Genomic DNA, 21,074 nt, shown 5'->3' with positions numbered 1-21,074 from the left:
GAAGCATGAGGCGCCACTCGCATCAGGCCTGCCTGTTCTCCGCCTCCCAATTACAGGGCTGAGAGCACTTGCGGGCACTGGCACCAAATGTCTCGTGGTACCAGCAGCAGCTGCCTGGCGAGTCAGCCCGGGATCTGGGACGGGAGCGGGAGGCCTGGCGTGACCGCCCAGGTGTGGCCGAGCGAGACCTGGATCGGTAGACGCGCTCTTCCAGTCGCTTGTTTGACGCTTCCAGTCGGCTGACCATGGCAGTCAAACTGGCGATGGCGGCCGCCAAGCCTGATCCCTCTGCGTTGGCGCAGGTCAGCTGGCTGGGACCAGGGGCTGGCGTGGCCGATGACCCTCCCGCGATGCTCGCAGAAGCAGGCGGGCGAGACTCCTCCAGAAACCTATCTGCTGCCGCAGCCAGATCCTCCAGAGGCGTGCTGTCGGGAAGGAGCGAGAGGGCTGCCCTCGCTGCCTAAACAGCATGCGCAGCAGGTTGTTGTCGGCCGGCACGTCTCCTGCTGACGTTAGTTCGCCGCGCATGCTGCGCAGAAGCTGCGAGGGCGCCCTGTCGCCCAGCTGCTGGTGGCGCAGCAGGGCTTCCAAGCGGCTGGCTCGAGAGTGCGCCAGCCTCTCCCGCAACGCCACACACAGCACACCAAACTCTCCACGCTTGGTGACTTTAACGTCACGCACCTGCGAGGCGATGGCCATTGGCAGGTTTGCCACCAGCAGCTTAACCTTGGTGGCAGAGTCCGTGATGCCGGACGCATCGAAAGCACCAGCCAGAGTTCTGAGACCTGAGACCTGCACCAGCCAGAGTTCTGCAGCTTCCGGCGAGAACGCTGGCAGCCTGAAGGACGCTAGCGGCCGTGGATGAGTCGCGGTCACGTCCATGCTGGCCGGCGCCGGCGACAGCGCGGGCGTCTCGGCCTCGCCGTGGTCTCCAGCCATTATCACCCTTCAGATCACATCGGGGTCACCAATATCGCGGCACTGGCCGTCCGCGATCTCCGGCAAACGACACAACCGGTGGATGCGCGATATATATGTATATTCTGTGCAGGTGGCCGAGTTGACCTCGTATGAAGATTGCGCGCGTGCCCCCGGTGTCGCAGCGTGGGACGTCAAGGCCGGTGCGGCGCCGTCGCGCACCGTAACTAAAAACTATTAGATTGTGTTACATAATCGAGAACGACTACTGAGAGGACACTGTTAAATAACAGTTGAACTTCACAATTAATAATAATAACATCCCTATCTACAATCGACACGAATTAAGTAGGTAATTACAAAGACAGAAAATAACTCACATGACACATTTCACATACATTCAAGGTCTGGCGCAAACGAACTTATATACAAACACGACGCGGCAGGCACAGGCTTAAAACACTGCCGTGCGTTGACGCCACAGAGCTCACGGTAAAATAAGGTGTTATAACCGAAATCCTGTGCGGAAATTGCGAGAAAACCTGCGATTTAATAGTCCCGCGGGTTGAGCAGGTGTGGGATCACACTTATTTGACATAGGAGTGTGAATCAGGCGTTTGAAATGGGTGTGATCACTGCTAGTGCGTGCCAGTGGCTTGTATTGGTCTTGATGTGATGGGGCGTGTGCGTGCGAGGTTTGTACTTCTTAGGGAGAACATTGATTTGGCATTCTTTGAATCTAATAACTTCCAGCAACTGTGATATATTGACGCCTGCCTCTATCTTCAGGTTTCCGTTTGAACATAACAAGGCAGTGATGTCGGCAAACTGGATGAAACACTAGACCTATGCTGCAGGGGTGTTCAGGGCTAATTTGCTCCTTCATTATGATCATGCCGACAGTTTGAATTCATTCAGGTATTACAGCATGTAATTAATCCATTGCATGCCATTACATTAGCAATTCAATTAGGCAGTAGGGACAGGCCAGCAGATCCCATTAATGCACTTGTTTGGTTTAAGGTCGCATGATACGGCTTTGCAAAATTCTCTTTCACTTAATAATTCTTAAAACATAGTGGTGTAATATTATAGGTGCACGTACCATTGTCTTGACAAATTTTGTATGCGTGCTTGTGAGTCATCATTGTCATGGTTCTGCAACTTGTGTAAGATGCTGGGTGCTGAGGAAGGTGGAGAAGTATTGCTGTTGATTTCTTGGATAGCACTTGACAGTATTTTATCATGAGCCTTGTGTGCACCGGCAGCTTCAGCACTTCCTTGCATTTCGCCCATCTAGCAATAATTACATGCACTTGTCATGTCTCCAGCGTTGTGCAGGGTCAGCATGTTTGGAAGTCCATTTCACAACATGCGATATTTTCTTGTCATTCGTGTGCTATTACTTGTGCGAACAATACTTTTGAGTGACACAACCTGATGGCTGCAGCATGCTGCATGACTGTGGAAGCAGAAGACGTGTTTACATCTTTGTCACCCACGTTTGGTGTGTTCCCAAAGCAGGCTGAGCAAGTATGTTACTTATTGGCTGTGTGCTTGGCTGAAAGTGTTTGTATATTGTATCATGTGTTTTTGGTCAGTCATATGTCAGATGCGGATTTAATACAGAAATGCATGCTTAACCCGTCTTTTCATGATGGACTTTATTAAGAAAGCAGCAGGAATTGTGGTACAAAACTGCATCATTGTTCATTATGCCATGCAGCAGCACAGCACTGAGGTAGCACCACGATGACACTGTTGACCCGTGCCATCACATAATGTACCTCATTGGTTGACTACTCTGTGTCAAGCTTATGAGATGACAGCTAATAATTTATGAATGACTGGCAACAACTGATTTAACATCGCCAAAGGGCTATCACCATCGAGAATGGTGTTGCACCACAATGGTTATGTAATGGTTAGCTAGTAGCTGCATAAATAATCCCAAGCAAGAAAAACACTTGGTACACTTGGTATAGAGCACCTGATCATCTTCACCATAGAAAGAACAATGCTTTGGCAATTAATTCATAGCAATGCTACATATTTATTTATTGTTGCATGCAACTGCATTTCCAGCTACAAATAATGAGAAAGTAACTACTGTGCACATCACATCATGTCAATGTCAGGACTACAGCACTGCAGGCGAGGGTAAGTCGATAATACGACATTGACATCCTCAACAGTCCCTGGCAGGTTTCGGTAAGAAATTCATGACGCCATATAATAGTCTTCACAGCATGTCGTGCTTTAATATTGCCAATCTGCCCCAAAAGCTGACGGTCGCTACGTTGCGTATGTCAAACAGTCCAATAAAGCTTTTCTTACGACCAGTACCAAGACAAAACATCTACAAACAAGTCATTCACTAATCCGCCGCCCAACACAGCGCCCGCGACGAGAATGGCCGGTTGGCGTCAGCTATCGTGCGTTTCGAGGTATTCTTTACTCCTTATGTCTGGATACCAGATGCTGCCAGCTACTGCTGTCGTCACAAAACGATTTCATGACGCCATCGAGCAATGATGCGATGGAGTGCATTTTTATGAAATTTAAAATTTTGTTACTCAGGGTCATTTTTGAGCCTTAAAAGCCTGCCAACAATTACAAGTAAGCTTTTCCCATCATATCTGATACTCATCTCAACATCTTCAAGTGTAGAACATTCGCTTTAACTGAACCTATTCCGTGAGCGTTACAGTGTGGGTCGGTTACATATCAGAAGGCGAGCATACTCTGCCTCTCCCAAATTTTGAAGGAAGCATCCTACCGATTTTCTCCCGGAAAACGTCGACAAAATTCGTCTTTATGCAAGCCAAATTCCAAAAATATTAATTCGATTGAAAGGTATGTTACCGGGGGTTCAACGTCCACAGTCCAGCAAAATTGATGACAAGTCACCCTGCCTCATGTATGCAACGTGAGTCAATAGGCGTTGCACCCTTGATGTTGATGTTTTGGTTGATGTTGATTATGTTTATGTTGTTGAAGAGCTATTTTGAACATTAAAAAATCGGTTAGCAGGTAAGCAGGCAAAGCGAGCATATTTAACTGATCCATCGGTAGAAAGCGTACAAACACAGCGCCGAACAATGGCATGATGAGTTTTAGGCGCATGGCAAGGAAGACGGCGCGAAAATGTGACAGCAGCAGTTAGTTAACTCATATGTGTGAAAGCATACCACATTGGCCGCGTAGCCTAATGGATAAGGCGCCTGACTTCGGATCAGGAGATTGCAGGTTCGAGTCCTGCCGTGGTCGAAACTGTGATGCACAGGCGTCCCGCCCCCCCCCCCCCCCCCCCCTCCACCTCCATTGACATGTGAGCGGACAGACAAATGCTGCCTTTCCCAGATTTCGAAAGAATCATCCGACCAACTTTGCCCCTGAAAACGGCGTCGGCGACGTGTTCTTTATTCTTAGAACAAGTATTTATTCAGGACGAGTTATAAATACATCGAATCTGATTAAAACAGAGTGTTATCGAGGGTTTATTTTTTAAGGTATTAGGTAGAAAGCGAGCATTGGTAGAAAGCATGCAAACACACCACCGAATAATGACATGACAAGCCTTAGGCGCGTGGTAAACAAGAGGGCGGGAAAATGTAACAACAACAGTCAGCTCAGTAAATGCTGGGTCAGTGCCCTCTCAATAAATACGAGGTTAGCCCCAACTTAGTAAACACGAGGACAATTCCGTGGTGCCCACATGGCTGAACGAATAAGGTGTATGCTTCGATCGCACGCGTACGATCAGGAGATTGCGTGTTCGAGGCCTGCCGTGGTCGAGAACTGTTGTTTTGACCTCATCCAAGCGCCATGCTGCTCAGCTTCCTCGGGCCTCAGCGTATGACAGTCCCGTCCCCCACCCCTACCTAACCCATTTATTGAACTTATTTCGTGAGCGTTGCAGTGCATAAATTTTGAAGGAGGCACCCCACTAATGTTCCCCGCAAAAAGTCGAAATATTCGTTCTTATGCAAACCAAATTCTAAGCATATTAATTCGATTGAAAAGGTATGCTACCGAAGGTTCAGCGTCCAAAGTCCGGCGAGATTTGTGACAAGTCATCCTGCCTCATGTATGCAACATGAGTCAATAGGCGCTAAGCGCCTCATGTTGAAATTGAAAGCTATTTTGAACATTCAAAAATCGTCTAGCAGGTAGGCAGGCAAAGCGAGCATGGGTAGGAAGCATGCGAACACACCGTCGAGCAATGGCATGATGAGTTTTAGGCGCGTGGTATACAGGGCGGCGGGAAAATGTGACGGCAGCAGTTAGTTAGCTCATAGATGTGAGTGTTATGCCACCGTCGCCGCGTGGCCTAATGGATAAGGCGCCTGACTTCGGATCAGGGGATTGCAGGTTCGAGTCCCGCCGTGGTTGAAGGCGGGTGTTTTGACCTTGCTCAAAAGGCAAGCTGCTGGCGCTGCCCAGGCGCCTGCGCATCACAGCCCCCCCCCCCCCCCCCCATCGAGCGGGCCGTTGGCATTGCGGTTTGATTCAGTAACGTATAGGAGGGCAAACAAGTTCTGCCTTTGCCAAGTTCTGTCTTTCTGTAGAAAGCGAACATGGGTGGACGGCATGCAACACCCCACCGAATAATGACATGATGAGCTTTAGGCGCGTGTTGAATAAGACGGCGGGAATGACGGCGAAAATGTGGCAGCGACAGTCAACCCAGAAAATATTGGGCCAGTGCCCTCTCAATAAACACGAGATTGCTCCCAACACAGTAAATAAGAGAGCTAACTCATAGATGTGAGTACCGTGGAACTGTGGCCGCGTGGCCTAATGGATAAGGCGCCTGACTTCGGATCAGGAGATTGCAGGTTCGAGTCCTGCCGTGGTCGGAAGTGGATGTTTTAACCTCGCCAGGCGCCTGTGCATCACAACCCCCTCCCCATGGACTGGGCCGGCAGGCGGTTTGATTCAGTAACGTAAAGGGGTAAACAAAGTCTGCCTTTGCCAGATTTCGCAAGAATCAGCCGACCACTTTTGCCCTGGAAAATGGCGACGTGTTCTTACTCTTTGGAATAAGCATTGATGCGAGACGAATTCTGAATATATGAAATTCGATTAAAAGAAGTGATGTCGAGGGTTATTTAGAAAGCGAGCATGGGCAGAAAACATGCAAACACACCACCGAATAATGACATGGTGAGCGTTAGGCGCGTGGTAAACAAGATGGCGGTAAAATGTGACAACAGCAGTCAACTCAGTAAATACTGTGCCAGTGCCCTCCACGCTAAATACGAGGTTAGTCCCAACTGAGTGAACACGAGGGCAATTCCGTGGTGCCCACATGGCTTAACGGAGATTGCGGGTTCGACGCCTGCCGTAGTCGAGAACTGCTGTTTTGACCTCATCCAAAAGGCATGATGTTCAGCTTCCTCGGGCCTTAGCGTATGCCAGTCCCGTCCCCCACCCCTACCCCACCCATTTACTGAACCTATTTCGTGAGCGTTGCAGTGTGTATATTTTGAAAGAAGCATGCTACTAGTTTTCTCCCGCAAAAAGTCGACCTCCTCGTCTTCATGCAAGTCAAGCTCTAAAAATATTAATTCGATTGAAAAGCTGTGTTACCGAGGGTTCAAGCTCCGAAGTTCGTCGAGATTTATGACAAGTCATCCTGCCTCATGTGTGCAACGTGAGTCAATAGGCGCTAAACGTCTCATGTTGATATTGAGAGCTATTTTGAACATTCAAAAATCGTCTAGCGGGTAGGCAGACAAAGAGCGCATAGGCAAAAGGCATGCAAACGCACCGTCGAACAATAACATGGTGAGTTTTAGGTGCGTGGTAAACAGGGCGGCGGGAAAAGTGTGACAGCAGCAGTTCGTTAACTCATAGATGTGAGCACCATACCGCGTTGGCCGCATGGCCTAATGGATAAAGCGCCTGACTTCGGATCAGGAGATTGCAGGTTCGGGTCCTGCCGTGGTCGAAAGTGGGTGTTTTAACCTTGCTGAAAAGGTATTCTTTTGGTTCTCGCCAGATGCCTGTGCATCACGCCTCCCCCCCCCCCCCCCCTTTCCGTCAACCAATTGACTGGGCCTTTTCCGTTGGCATTGCGGTGTGATTCAGCAACATGTAAGAGGGCAGACAAATTCTGCCTTTCCCAGATTTCGCAAGAATCATGCAACCAATTTTACCCCGGAAAACGGTGACGTGTTCTTTATTTTTAGAATGAGTGATCATGCAAGTTAAATTCAAAAGACATCAACTTCGATCACAAAGTATTGTTACCGAGGGTGAGGTAGAAAGCAAGCATGGGTAGAAAGCATGCAAATAGGCCGCCCAATAATGACATGATAAGCCTTAGGCGCGTGGTAAACAAGACGGCGGGAAATGTGACAGCAGTAGTTAGTTAACACACATGTGTGTGGAAATCGCCACGGCGGCCGCGTGGCCTAATGGATAAGGCGCCTGACTTCGGATCAGGAGATTGCAGGTTCGAGTCCTGCCGTGGTCGAAAGCGGGTGTTTATTCGTCCTTCCTCGCCTAAAAGTTATGCTGTTGCGGCTCACCGGACGCTTGTGCATCACAGCCCCCCCCCCCCCCCCCCCCCACCTCCATTTGACATGTGAGAGGGCAGACAAATACTGCCTTTCCCAGATTTCGTAAGAATCATCTGACCAATTTTGCCCCTGAAAACGGCGTCGGCGACGTGTTCTTTATTCTTAGAACAAGTTTTTATTCAGGACGAATTATAAATACATCGAATCTGATTAAAAATGAGTGTTATCGAGGGTTAGGTAGAAAGCGAGCATGGGTAGAAAGCATGCAAACACACCACCGAATAATGACATGACAAGCCTTAGGCGCGTGGTAAACAAGACGGCGGGAAAATGTAACAACAGTCAGCTCAGTAAATGCTGGGTCAGTGCCCTCTCAATAAATACGAGGTTAGTCCCAACTTCGTAAATACGAGGGCAGTTCGACGGTGGCCGCATGGTCTAACGGATAAGGCATACGCTTCGGATCAGCCGGTTGCAGGTTTGAGTCCTGCCGCCATGCTGATCGGCTTCCTTGGGCGTCGCCGTATGGCAGTCCCCTCCCCCCTACCCCATCCACTTAAGAGAATGCTCCTCTTTTTCACGGGATATTGAACTGAAATAACCATATTGAAGATTTTTTGATGCAGTGCACGGCCATTCACTTTTTTTTAGAGCCAAAGCCCTCTGATTCCTGAGCTATCTGATTCCTGAGCTACATAGCCATAGGTCGATGTTACAAAAAGACAACACCACCGTGTGCAAAAAATACAGCACCGAAAAAATAACGACACTCTCCTAAATGTAAAAAATCTACTTCTGCTGGCGTATTTCTTACAGACAGCTCAGTTGGCGCCTCGTGTACCGGAGCAAAGAAACCTGGACGGTTTATGGATGAGCAAGGCATTATGAAATTTGAGGAAATGTTACAGTAATTTTAGATACATATTTTACCAGATATCTAACACATATTGAGGAACAAGTTTAGATCTTGGACAAAAATTGTGTAACACAAGTACAGCCTCTTGATTTGTATCAGCATGAACCCCCGTTGGGACTTGGTTTTGAAGGGAGCACACGGTGAAATGCAGTGTTATAACCGAAAACCTGCGCGGAAATTGCGAGAAAGCCTGTGATTTAATAGCCCCGCGGGTTGAGCAGGTGTGCGATCACACTCATTTGACATAAGGGTTGAATCAGGCGCTTGAAATGGGTGTGATCACTTGTAGTGCGTGCCAGTGGCTTGTATTGATCTTGATGTGATGGGGCATGTGCGTGCGAGGTTTGTAATTCTGAAAGAGAACATTGGTTTGGTATTCTTTGAATCTAATGACTTCCAACAAACTGTGAAATATTGATACCTGCCTCTATCTTGAGGTGTCCATTTGAACATAACAAGGTAGTGATGTCGGCAAACTGAAAGAAACACTAGACCTATGCTGCAGGGGTGTTCAGGGCTAATTTGCTCCTTCATTATGATCATGCCGACAGTTTGAACTCATTTAGGTATTACAGCATGTAATTAATCCATTGCATGCCATTACATTAGCAATTCATTTAGGCAGTAGGGACAGGCCAGCAGATCCCATTAATGCACTTGTTTGGTTTAAGGTCGCATGATACAGCTTTGCAAAATTCTCTTTCACTTAATAATTCTTAAAACATAGTGGTGTAATATTATAGGTGCACGTACCACTGTCTTGACAAATTTTGTATGCGTGCTTGTGAGTCATCATTGTCATGGTTCTGCAACTTGTGTAGGATGCTGGGTGCTGAGGAAGGTGGAGAAGTATCGCTGTTGATTTCTTGGATAACGCTGATAGTATTTTATCATGAGCCTTTTGTGCACCGGCAGCTTCAGCACTTCCTTGCATTTCGCCCATCTAGCAATAATTACATGCACTTGTCATGTCTCCAGCGTTGTGCAAGGTCAGCATGTTCGCAAGTCCATTTCACAACATGCGATATTTTCTCGTCATTCGTGTGCTATTACTTGTGTGAACAATATTTTTGAGTGAAGCAACCTGATGGCTGCAGCATGCTGCATGACTGTGGAAGCAGAAGACGTGTTTACATCTTTGTCACCCACGTTTTGTGGATTCCCAAAACAGGCTGAGCAAGTATGTTACTTATTGGCTGTGTGCTTGGCTGAAAGTGTTTGTATATTGTATCATGTGTTTTTGGTCAGTCATATGTCAGATGCGGGTTTAATACAGAAATGCATGCTTAACCCATCTTTTCATGATGGACTTTATTAAGAAAGCAGCAGGAATTGTGGTACAAAACTGCATCATTGTTCATTATGCCATGCAGCAGCACAGCACTGAGGTAGCACCACGATGACACTGTTGACCCGTGCCATCACATAATGTACCTCATTGGTTGACTACTCTGTGTCAAGCTTATGAGATGACAGCTAATAATTTATGAATGACTGGCAACAACTGATTTAACATCGCCAAAGGGCTATCACCATCGAGAATGATGTTGCACCACAATGGTTGTGTAATGGTTAGCTAGCAGCTGCACAAATAATCCTAAGCAAGAAAAACACTTGGTACACTTGGTATAAAACACCCCATCATCTTCACCATAGAAAGAACAATGCTTTGGCAATTAATTCATAGCAATGCTACATATTTATTTATTGTTGCATGCAACTGCATTTCCAGCTACAAATAATGAGAAAGTAACTACTGTGCACATCACATCATGTCAATGTCAGGACTACAGCACTGCAGGAGAGTAAGTCGATAATACGACACTGACATCCTCAACAGTCCCTGGCAGGTTTCGGTAGGAAATTCATGACGCTATATAATAGTCTTCACAGCATGTCGTGCTTTAATATTGCCAATCTGCCCCAAAAGCTGACGGTCGCTACGTTGCGTATGTCAAACAGTCCAATAAAGCTTTTCTTACGACCAGGTACCAAGACAAAACATCTACAAACAAGTCATTCACTAATCCGCCGCCCAACACAGCGCCCGCGACGAGAATGGCCAGATGGCGTCAGCTATCGTGCGTTTCAAGGTATTCTTTACTCTTTAGGTCTGGATTCCAGATGCTGCCAGGTTCTGCTGTCGTCACAAAACGACTTGATGACGCCATCGAGCAATGATGCAATGGGGTGCATTTTTATAAATTTAAAATTTTGTTACTCAGGGTCATTTTTGAACCTACCTTAGGTATTGGTAGGCTCTTAGCCTACCAATAATTACAAGTAAGCTTTTCCCATCATATCTGATGCTCATCTCAATATCTTCAAGTGTAGAACATTCGCTTTAACTGAGCCTATTCCGTGAGCGTTACAGTGTGAGTCGGTAACATGTCAGAAGGCAGGCAAACTCTGCCCTCCCGAAATTTTAAAGAAGCATCCTACCAACTTTCTCCCGGAAAACGTCGACCAATTCGTCTTTATGCAAGCCAAATTCCAAAAATATTAATTCGATTGAAAGGTATGTTACCGGGGGTTCAACGTCCAAAGTCCGGCAAGACTTATGACAAGTCACCCTGCCTCATGTATGCAACGTGAGTCAATAGACGTTGCACCCTTGATGTTGATATTGAGAGCTATTTTGAACATTCAAAAATCGGTTAGCAGGTAGGCAGGCAAAGCGAGCATATTTACCTGATCCATCGGTAGAAAGCGTACAAACACAGCGCCGAACAATGGCATGATGAGTTTTAGGCGCATGGCAAGGAAGACGGCGGGAAAATGTGACAGCAGCAGTTAGTTAACTCATGTGTGAGAAGCATACCACGGTGGCCGCGTGGCCTAATGGATAAGGCGCCTGACTTCGGATCAGGAGATTGCAGGTTCGAGTCCTGCCGTGGTCGATGGAGGGCATCTTGGCCTCTGCCCAGCGTGCGTTTTGCTGGGTCATCTTGCGGTCGCCATCTCAGATCATCTCAACAGATGCGAATTGCGCCTTCTCGTGTGTCATGGGTTAGGCCACGACGCAAACGACGCTGTACACGATGCTGTACTCTGTCCTGTCATGCCATCCCATTCTCGGCCATACGCCCTGCCATGTTCTGGTGGTGCGGGCTGGTTCCCTTCCTTCTGAATCCATTCCGGTTCAGAAGATGCGGGAAATACTAAGCAGTCAGAACAGGCTGTCTTCTGTCCTACTGGTGCGGTTCTTCGCTTTTGGCTTACTTGTCTACAGTAGCAGCTGTCCCCAACATATTCGGATAGCTCACCGGACGTTTGCCTGGGTCACAAATATAAAAACAAACGAAAGAAGGAGAAAAAAGACCAGAAATCTTGCAGCCCCAAGCTCTGAACTGCGTACTGCCAAAAGATGCCTCAAAAGCCGACTAATGACGCGGTCTTTGAACTTGCTGCTCAGCGAGGAACGGGGCGAATTTCATCTGTCCAGCTGCTCTAAGTTGCTAACGCCAGGAACTTCGAACTATAGCTCCTACCTTGGCTTTTAATGACCGCTGCTCTGGCAGCAGCTGCAGATGGGTCTCACCGATGAATCTGTCTGCCCGCTTACATGTTACTGAATCACACCGCAACGCCAACGCGGTCAGGGGGGGGGGGGGGGCGACTGTGATCCACAGGCGTTCAGCAAGGCTCAACGGCACCCCTCGTGGGCGAGGTTAAAACGTCCCCTTTCGACCACGGCAGGACTCGAACCTGCAATCTCCTGATCCGAAGTCAGGCGCCTTATCCATTAGGCCACGCGGCCGCCACCCACTACCCGTCGGTTTGCTGTCGTGTCTGATTGCTGCCGCCACAGTTTCCCGACGTCTCATTTGCTGCACACCTAACCTGAAAATCATCCGATCAATTTTGCCCGGAGGACGGCGACGTGTTCTTTGTTCTTTGAATAAGTCTTTATGCAATACCAATTCTAAATACATGGAATTCGATTGAAAAAGAGTGTTACTAAAGGTTAGGTAGAAAGCGGGCATGGGTAGAAAGCATGCAAACAGACCACCCAGTAATAGCATGATAAGCTTTAAGTGCGTGGTTATAGAGACAGCGGGAACATGTGACAGCAGCAGTTAACTCAGCAAATACTGGGCCTGTGCCCTCTCAGTAAATACAAGTCCCAACTTAGTAAATACGAGGGCGGTTCCACGGAGGCAACGTGGCTTAACGAATATGGCGTGCGCTTCGGATCAGGAGATTGCAGGCTCAAGTCCTGCCGTGGTCGAGAACAGGTGTTTTGACCTCATCCAAAGGGCATGCTGTTCAGCTTCCTCGAGCGTCAGCGGGTGACAGTCCCCTCCCCCTGCACCACCCATTAACTGAATCTGCTCCGTGACCGTTGCAGTGGGAGTCGGTAACGTGTTAGAAGGCTGGCAAACTCTGCCTCTCCCAGATTTTGAAGACGCATCCTACCAATTTTCTCCCGGAAAACGTCGACCTACTCGTCTTCATGCAAGCCAAGTTCTAAACATATTAAATCGATTGAAAAGGCATGTTACCGAGGGTTCCACGTCCAAAGTCCGGCAGGATTTGTGACCAGTCATCCTGCCTCATGTACACAACGTGAGTCAATAAGCGTTGCGCGCCTGCTGTTGATATTGGGAGCTATTTTGGCATGATTAGTTTAAGGCATGATGGCATGATTAGTTTAAGGCGCGTGGGAAAAGAGACGGCGGGAAATTGTCACAGCAGCAGGTGGAACTCATATGTGTGAGAGTAACGCCACTGTGGCCGCGTGGCCTAATGGATAAGGCGCCTGACTTCGGATCAGGAGATTGCAGGTTCGAGTCCTGCCGTGGTCGACAGCGGGAGTTTTGGCCTCTGCCCAGCGTACATTTTGCTGATTCATTTTGGGGTCGTCATCTCAGATCGTCTCAATAGATTCGAGTTGCGCCTTCTCGTGCGTCATGCGTTACGCGACAACGACGCAAACGACGCTGCACACGATGACGTGCTCTATCCTGTCATGCGCTGCCATTCTCGGCCATTCGCCCTGCCATGTCCTGGTGGTGCTGGATGATTCCCATCGTTCTGAGCCCATTCCGGCTCAGAAGATACGGGATATAGTGAGCAGTCAGGACAGGCCGCCTTCTGTCCTGCCGCCGCGGTCCTTTGCTGTTCACTTTCTCGTCCACAGTAGCAGCTGCTCCATTACATTCGGATAGCCCGCCCGTACGTCTGCGAGGGCCACAGACTTACACCTGAAGTCGGGCAGCCTCAGATCTGGACTGTGAACTGGCCAAAGCTGGCTCATAAGCCGACTAATGACGCGGTCTTTGAACTCGCTGTTCAGCAAGATCGGAGCAAATTTCGTCCGCCCAGTTTCTCCATATTGCTGACACCAGGAGTTTCGAGCTGTAGCTCGTACCTTGGCTCTCAGTCGCCGCTGCTCAGGCAGCAGCTGCAGATGGGTCTCGCCGGTGACGGGCGGACTTTCTCACCTCTGCGTTCAGTGTTACGCCTCAACGCCAGGGTTTTGTGATGTTCAATGTCTTGAAACTGACTATCAGTTCAAATCAGTCACTCGGAATGTTCAATGAACCACTGGTGTCATCCATGCGGTTGGCAGTCATGGGCACGACAGCGTTGGGCGATAGACGTCTCAGCTTTCTGCTAAGCACTGTGGCCACCCTCAGGTTAGGTGTGCAGTAAATAGTACGGCGGGAAACTGTGACGGCAGCAGTAAGGCACGACGGTAAACCGACAGGAGCTGTGCGGAGGCCGCGTGGCCTAATGGATAAGGCGCCTGACTTCGGATCAGGAGATTGCAGGTTCGAGTCCTGCCGTGGTCGAAAGTGGGTGTTTTGACTTCTGCCCAGCAGACCATCCGCTAACCTTTGCAGGCATCCGCTACTCGAAATCTTAAAGTAAATGACAATTAATAGATGTCACTTGTGAAGATATCGAAGCAAGCATCAGGTATGGTGAAATAATCTCGCTTAGAGCTAGAGATGTAAAAAAAGACTGCCCTGAACAACAAAATTCCTCTATATAGTATATGTAGCCCTCAATACGTCATTGCTTGATTGCATCATGGAACATCTGTGTGCAAGCACTCATCTCTAAGTCTTCAATCTCCCGAGAGGTGGCCCGCGATTGTGCTGGATATGTTCTGGACCAAACATGGACAGGTGTTCGTGTGTTGACCCTTTATCGTGGTGCTCTTGCATACTATCTTTGAGTTTAAGGTGTATACTTGCATTAACATGCTCGGGTGGCGCTTTTCTTAAGTTATTCGAGTACGAGCTTTATTTCCATACCAACCGGAATGATTGCAAAACTTCTTGTATGATGGGAACGCAATTCGTTGTTGGAACGCAATGGGAACGCAGAAAACGCAGTTCGTGTTAGATTCTTACAAAGCTTGCACAACATTGGCTTACAGCCAATTAACAGTTGTTGTATACGAAAATCATGCTCACGAACACCAACGCATGTCTTGACCTTAAACGCGCAGTGAAATGGCAGGATATGAATAACGGCCTTATGATGCCATAGATATGTGGCCAACCTCGACATTTTTTGCACATCTTCGCATGCGTGTAACTCAGAAACCAGAAGACTTGGCTTTAAGAAGGGCAGGGCTGTGAACCGCACTGAATAATCTTCAAGGTAGCTCTTTCAGTGCATACCTACACAGATCTATGGGAGATCTTTTCAAACATGCTAGAGTATGATCCGGTTCATGGCTCAAACGCGGAGGAAGACAAACGGAGGTTTAAAATTTCGGTCATGTCAGTGCCACCAACCTCCAGAATTGAACTGCAAACGCTGACACTCGGTAATGAAGTGCCAAGCGTAGCACATACATGACAATGCTCTTTTTATAAAAAAAGACAGGCAGAAAGTGGTTTTGAAGGTCGCGTAAGGCTTTACCTGATTGGTGTACTTAATGCCAGTGTATTTGAATTTTGGTGACTGTAACCATGATAAGGCGGTAAACGAGCAAATATGGGCGACCCTTTTAACTCAAGTCCTATAACTTGAAGCTGTCCGTTATGGCAGCAGGAGTGTTATATCGCACTGCACCACATTCCGATGGTAACTCATCAGTAACTGTTATTTGAGACACGTCAAACCAGGCCGTGGAGCGAATGCAAAGTGTGCATAGCCCTCGCCATCTCAGGTCATCTTGATAGAAGTAAAATACATCTTCTCAAGAACCATGCGTCTTTTCAAAGACGCAAACGATGCTGTACTTTGTCCTAACATGCTCTGCCCTTTTCTGCCTTACGCCTTACAAATCCTGTTACTCCGTACCGATTCCCATCACTCTGAGTCTAATCCTTTTAGACGATGCGGGAAATACTGAGCAGTCACAACCGACTGTGTTCTGTGCTGCCGCTGCGGCCATTCGCTGTTGGCTTACTTGTACACAGTAGCACCTGCTTCACCGTATTCGGATAGCTCGGCGGACGTCTGCCTGGTCCACAGACCAAAACCGAAGTCTGGCAGCCTCAGGTCTGGACTGTGAGCTGGCCAAAGTTGGCCCATCAGCCATGTAATCACGCGGTTTTAAACTCGCTGCTCAGCCAGGAGCGGGTAGCGAAGGTCGTGTGCAGAGTTACTTAATCTTGCTGACACATCATCTTCAAGCTGAAACTATTGTCTGGCTTTGGCCATAGCTGCTCTAACAGCAGCTGCAGATCGGTCTCGCTGGTGACTGGATGGATTTTGGCTGAGCCAGAATATCAGCACTTGGTCCTCCACAGTGGCGGCATTCATCACCAGACTTTCTTGCCACACTGCGTTCGGCATTCCACTTCAACGTCGGGTCTATGCGGTGAGCAATGGTTTAAACCTTTTCATCCGTCCGTATCAGTCCCTAGGTATGTTCAAAAGAACCACTAGCATCATTCAGCGCTGTGACAACCTCAGGCTATGCGTGTGATAAACAACACGGCGGGAAAACGTTACAATAGTAATGAGTCGGCTTAGGAAGCGCGAGAGGAGCTGAAATGTGGCCGCGTGGCCTAATGGATAAGGCGCCTGACTTCGGATCAGGAGATTGCAGGTTCGAGTCCTGCCGTGGTCGAAAGCGGATGTATTAACCTCGCCCAAAAGGGTAGCTGTTGAGCCTGGTGGCTGTTGAGCCTGGTGGCTGAAGCCGGGCGTTTTGACCTTGCACAAAGGACATGCTGCTGAGATTTCCCGGAAGCGTGTGCATTATAGTCACCCCCCATTCCCCATGGACCTGCATTTTGCTGACACCAGCATTTTTGAGTCGTAGCTCTTACCTTGGTTATTGGCCATATCTGCTCTGGCAGCAGCTGCAGATGGGTCTCAGCGGTGACGGGCGGAATCTGGCGGAGCCAACATATCACTACTTGGTCCTCCTCAATGGTGATCCATCACAAGTCATTCTCACCTCTCTGCGTTCAATATTACACTTCAACGCCAGGGTCTTGTGATGTCCAATGTCTTGAAACTGCTTCTCAGTCCAAATCAGTCACTTGGGCTGTTTAAAGAACCACTGGTATCATCCATGTGGTTGGCAGTCATGGGCACGACAGCGTTGGGCGATAGAGAGACGCCCCAACATTCTGCTAAGCACTGTGGCAACCCTCAGGTTAGGTGTGTAGTAAATGGGACGGCAGGGAACTGTGAAGGCAGCAGCTAGGCACGACGGCAAACCGACGGGACTTCGATGGAAGCCGTGTGGCATAATGGACAAGGCGCCTGACTACGGATCAGGAGATTGCAGGTTCGAGTCCTGGCGTGGACGAAAGTGGGTGTTTTGACCTCACCCAAAAGGCATGCTGTTGAGTTTCACCGGACGCCTGGGTATCACAGCCCCTCCTCCCCCGCGCTGATTGAAACTATTCCGTAAGCGTTGCAGTGGGATTCGGCTAACGTGTAAGAAGGCCGGAAAACGCTGCCTTGCCCAGATTTCGTGAGAATTATCTGACCAATTTACTCCCGGATAACGACGACGCATATTTTATTCTTAGAATTAGTCTTTATGCAAGAAAAATGATAAAGATATGTAATTCGATCGAAAAAGAGTGGTACCGAGAGGTAAACGTCCAAAGTCCGGGTGATTTCTGACCAGTCACGCTGCATCACGTATGTTACGTGAGTCAATAGGTGCTGCACGTGTGTTGTTGATGTTGAGAGCTGTTTTGAACACGAAAAAACATGGACGTATCCAGGCAGAGCGCAAAGGGGAATAATTGCTGGGCAAAAGCAGGCTGGCAGGTTAGCAGGCAAAGCGAGAATATGTGTAAAATACGGGAACACATCGCCGTATAATCTTATGGTAAGCTTTAGGCGTCCGATAAAAAAACGGCGGAAAACTGTGACTCAGCAGTAAGCCACCTCAGAAACCGTGAGGCCGTTTCGTATCGGCCGCGTGGCCTGATGGATAGGGCGCCTGACTTCGGGTCAGGAGATTGCAGGTTCGAGTCCTACAGTGGCCGGTGAGTGCATTTTTGAGCTCTGGCCATTGGGCATGCTGCTGGCTGTCGCCGGCCGGGCGGGTATTCTATGGTGTCTGCCGTTGACCCCCGACTCCGTGGGCGAGATCGTATGACACGATGTTGCTGATAACGGAATCACAATATTCACTCGACTTATTCTCTCCTGCAAAGCGCTGGTCGATTCCGCATAACGTAACGAAAGCGCTAAATAGTTAAGAATGGAGTGTTTTTAACAGATATTACAGGGCGCAAGACGTTAAGTTTCAGGAAATGTTTGCATAAAGCCCTCGCTGCGTTATTCCCCTCAACGAAATTTGATAGGTATTCGCATTGGGTGTTCATATCCTGAATTACTGAAAATGCTCCAAAACTATAGGCACAGTCATGCAGCGTGGAAAGAGGAGTTTTTGTGACGGAAGTGATTGTGGAATCTTCCACCCAATTTTCTTGATGGAAACATAAAATTAAGATGTTTTAAGCACATAATATGTGCTTAATAATGCGTTTAAAAAACGGATATATATATATATATATATATATATATATATATGTATGTATATATGTACATACCCACCCACTCCTCTTTCCAACAGTGCTGTGACATATTTACGGCTGAAATAAAAGTTTGAGTTGCATTCCACATCAGAAAAGAAACCTGTGCAATCCTTTTATAATCCGTCTCCTCCTGATTGATTTCCATCGCTCACCGCTATACTAAGTCCACTCCGCCATTGGCCGCTACGTCTGCTCCCATCTTTCGCTGTCCGTCGCGCCCACCGCAGCGCGTGCTCGCGCCACATTCCGGAGCATCTAAAGACAATTGACCGTTAGGCTGCCGTTTAACGCTGCGATGGACGCTGCAGAGCATTCTGATGACTTCGCAACCTGAATTCGCGAATGCCTGAAGACTGCGCCTCTGAGTCCGGCACAGTGAAAGCGCGTTTCATGTTTTTCTTTCGCGGCTGATGTCACCCAAAACGAATCGGTCTGTTACAAATAATATGTGTTATAAAGTGTTATATCATGTGTTATATCATAAAGCAAAATGACATACACTGATGAGCGATCAACATCAGCTATGGAAAGAATGATACGGTATGGCAAACCGTCCAAATTTTTCATGTCCATGCCTTTCATTTCCGCCTTTGTAACCACGTATATCACAACTTTTCTGGACTAATAAGAGTGGTGTTGCCAGGATTTCGCCAAAGAGGGGCCATATCCGGGAATCTAGAAATATAAATAACAGAGGCTGTTTCAGCAAAGGAGGCTCCCATTCTGGACTTCATTTCAGGCTCGCGATCTAACTTTGATACATCAAGGTCGCTTCTGAGGCTTTGCCAAACGGCGTCAAAGGCTCGCAAGAAATTGCACCTCCTGTGGTGACTTGCAACTACTGTCACATTTTCCCACCGCCTTGATTTAAGGGCATGTCTCACAGCTAAACGTATGGAGGCAAACATCAGACATCATAAAATAACAACTCATGCAACTATTGGTATGCATTAAAAAGGGAATGTTCCACATTTGAAGATAGTTAGGCAAGCATCAGACATAATGAACTAAGTTCACTTTTAACTACTGGTTTACCCTGAAGTTCTAACACTGCTGGAGAGAACACAATTTCTCTATTAAATAACTATCTCCTCAATACGTCATTATTTGATTGTGTCATCGTACTTCGCACAACATTGATTGGGGCCCAATGGAAGGCCGTCATTTTTTGGAAATGCTGCTCACGAACGCGAGTTATGAACGACGCGACGCTTATATTTATGTTAGCCTTGATCGCAAAATGGCAAGAACATGGAATTGAATGACGTTTTCATTGCGTCATTAATGCCTCATGAGCTTGAGATAGTCTCCACGAAATAGTCCGCACATCTTCGCAGGCATGTAGCTCAGAAAGTAGAGTGGTTGAGGTCTTCAGAAGGACTAGGCTGTAAATTGCACCAAATGACTTTTAAGATGGCTATTCCAGCTCAAAACGTGATTCAAAAGGTGGAACACTCTTTTAGAGTGCAAAACATGCCTCCATGCAACACAATTTTCTCTAGCAAATGGTTATGCTACTCAATACGCATGGCTTGATCGCATCATGGAACATTTGCATGACGCCAGAGGAGCTGCCAAATTAGCTGTGTGGAATAACTTTGGTAGCGGACGGGCAGACACACTTGTAGCAATTAAAGTTCTCGAGGGGTGTTATCGGCGCGTTGTTGGCAGAACCCAAGCATCGTAATGTGCACATACTTTGATCCTTCCCTGGGGTATACTTGCATAATAATATGTGATGTTGTATTGTCTACTTGCATTAACATTCTCGTTCATGACAATGTTGTTCGATCCCGCAAACTGTAAAACCCCCTGAAGCGTAAACCGTACCTGTCTCTAGCATGCACAAGATTTCAAAACGCGGGAGGCCTGCAACACCCACTCGTGCAGCAAAGATCGGCAGAACAACTGCTGGGTAAAGGTCAAGACTCCTAACATCGACCACGGCAGGACTCGAACCTGCAATCTCCTGATCCGAAGTCAGGCGCCTTATCCATTAGGCCACGCGGCCGCCGCGAAAACAGGCCCGCACTTACTTAGGCTACTTATTGTTGCTGTCACATTTTCCCAGCGCCTTGTTTACCGCGCGCCAAGTGTGAAGCTTGTCGCGCCATTGCTTGGTGCTGTTCTTTGTTGGTGACAAAGCCCAGCACAAGATTGGTATTTAAAGTACCCCCAGACTTCATAATGCAGCCGTCTTGAGCCTGGATAGTTGATCCAAGGAAAAGGTCACTGGTGCTCAGCTTAGTTCAGTGACCAGGTTTGACCTTTGGAAGATCATGGAGACCAAAGACATGCGAAATATTTTGATTTTTTAAGCTGAATGTGCGTTAAGGGTCATGCTACGTGGTGTCATCTCGGTTCAGCGACCTACTCTGACCCTTCAGAGGCCCATGCAATAAGGTGCGTTCTAACAGAATTTGAAATTGCGTTACCCAGAGGCATTTTTGAACCTTAGAAGCTTACCAATAGTTTCAAGTAAGCTTTTCCCATCATATCTGATGCCCATCTTAATATCTTCAAGTGTAGAACAGTTCGCTTTAACTGAACCTGTTCCGTGAGTGTTGCAGTGTGAGTCGGTAACATGTCAGAAGACAGGCAAACTTCTGCCTCTCCCAAATTTTGAAAGAAGCATCCTACCAGTTTTCTCCCGGAAAACGTGGACCAATTCGTCTTTATACAAGGCAAATTCCAACAAACATTAATTCGATTGAAAGGTATGTTACCAGG

The 21,074-nt window shown here is 47.8% G+C and overlaps 9 non-coding genes across 9 annotated transcripts; 7 read left to right on the top strand and 2 right to left on the bottom strand.

The window, feature by feature from the left end:
* The first annotated feature begins 4,115 nt into the window (after positions 1 to 4,115).
* TRNAR-UCG (transfer RNA arginine (anticodon UCG)) lies at positions 4,116 to 4,188 on the top strand. The gene has a single exon. It is a non-coding gene; the product is annotated as a tRNA-Arg (tRNA).
* A 1,519-nt stretch (positions 4,189 to 5,707) lies between these two features.
* Positions 5,708 to 5,780, top strand: TRNAR-UCG (transfer RNA arginine (anticodon UCG)). Its single transcript has one exon. It is a non-coding gene; the product is annotated as a tRNA-Arg (tRNA).
* A 1,549-nt stretch (positions 5,781 to 7,329) lies between these two features.
* On the top strand, positions 7,330 to 7,402 carry TRNAR-UCG (transfer RNA arginine (anticodon UCG)). The gene has a single exon. It is a non-coding gene; the product is annotated as a tRNA-Arg (tRNA).
* Positions 7,403 to 11,191: 3,789 nt separating this feature from the next.
* TRNAR-UCG (transfer RNA arginine (anticodon UCG)) lies at positions 11,192 to 11,264 on the top strand. The gene has a single exon. It is a non-coding gene; the product is annotated as a tRNA-Arg (tRNA).
* Positions 11,265 to 12,051: 787 nt separating this feature from the next.
* Positions 12,052 to 12,124, bottom strand: TRNAR-UCG (transfer RNA arginine (anticodon UCG)). Its single transcript has one exon. It is a non-coding gene; the product is annotated as a tRNA-Arg (tRNA).
* Positions 12,125 to 13,099: 975 nt separating this feature from the next.
* On the top strand, positions 13,100 to 13,172 carry TRNAR-UCG (transfer RNA arginine (anticodon UCG)). The gene has a single exon. It is a non-coding gene; the product is annotated as a tRNA-Arg (tRNA).
* Positions 13,173 to 14,089: 917 nt separating this feature from the next.
* TRNAR-UCG (transfer RNA arginine (anticodon UCG)) lies at positions 14,090 to 14,162 on the top strand. Its single transcript has one exon. It is a non-coding gene; the product is annotated as a tRNA-Arg (tRNA).
* A 2,170-nt stretch (positions 14,163 to 16,332) lies between these two features.
* On the top strand, positions 16,333 to 16,405 carry TRNAR-UCG (transfer RNA arginine (anticodon UCG)). The gene has a single exon. It is a non-coding gene; the product is annotated as a tRNA-Arg (tRNA).
* Positions 16,406 to 20,282: 3,877 nt separating this feature from the next.
* Positions 20,283 to 20,355, bottom strand: TRNAR-UCG (transfer RNA arginine (anticodon UCG)). Its single transcript has one exon. It is a non-coding gene; the product is annotated as a tRNA-Arg (tRNA).
* Positions 20,356 to 21,074: the final 719 nt, after the last annotated feature.

This window comes from Pollicipes pollicipes, unplaced genomic scaffold, assembly GCF_011947565.3.
Source record: "Pollicipes pollicipes isolate AB1234 unplaced genomic scaffold, Ppol_2.1 Scaffold_6138;HRSCAF=7277_pilon_pilon_pilon, whole genome shotgun sequence".
In the NCBI taxonomy this organism is placed as follows: domain Eukaryota; kingdom Metazoa; phylum Arthropoda; class Thecostraca; order Pollicipedomorpha; family Pollicipedidae; genus Pollicipes; species Pollicipes pollicipes.
Note: the sequence above shows the minus strand (reverse complement) of the source record. Positions and strands in the feature narration are given on the sequence as shown.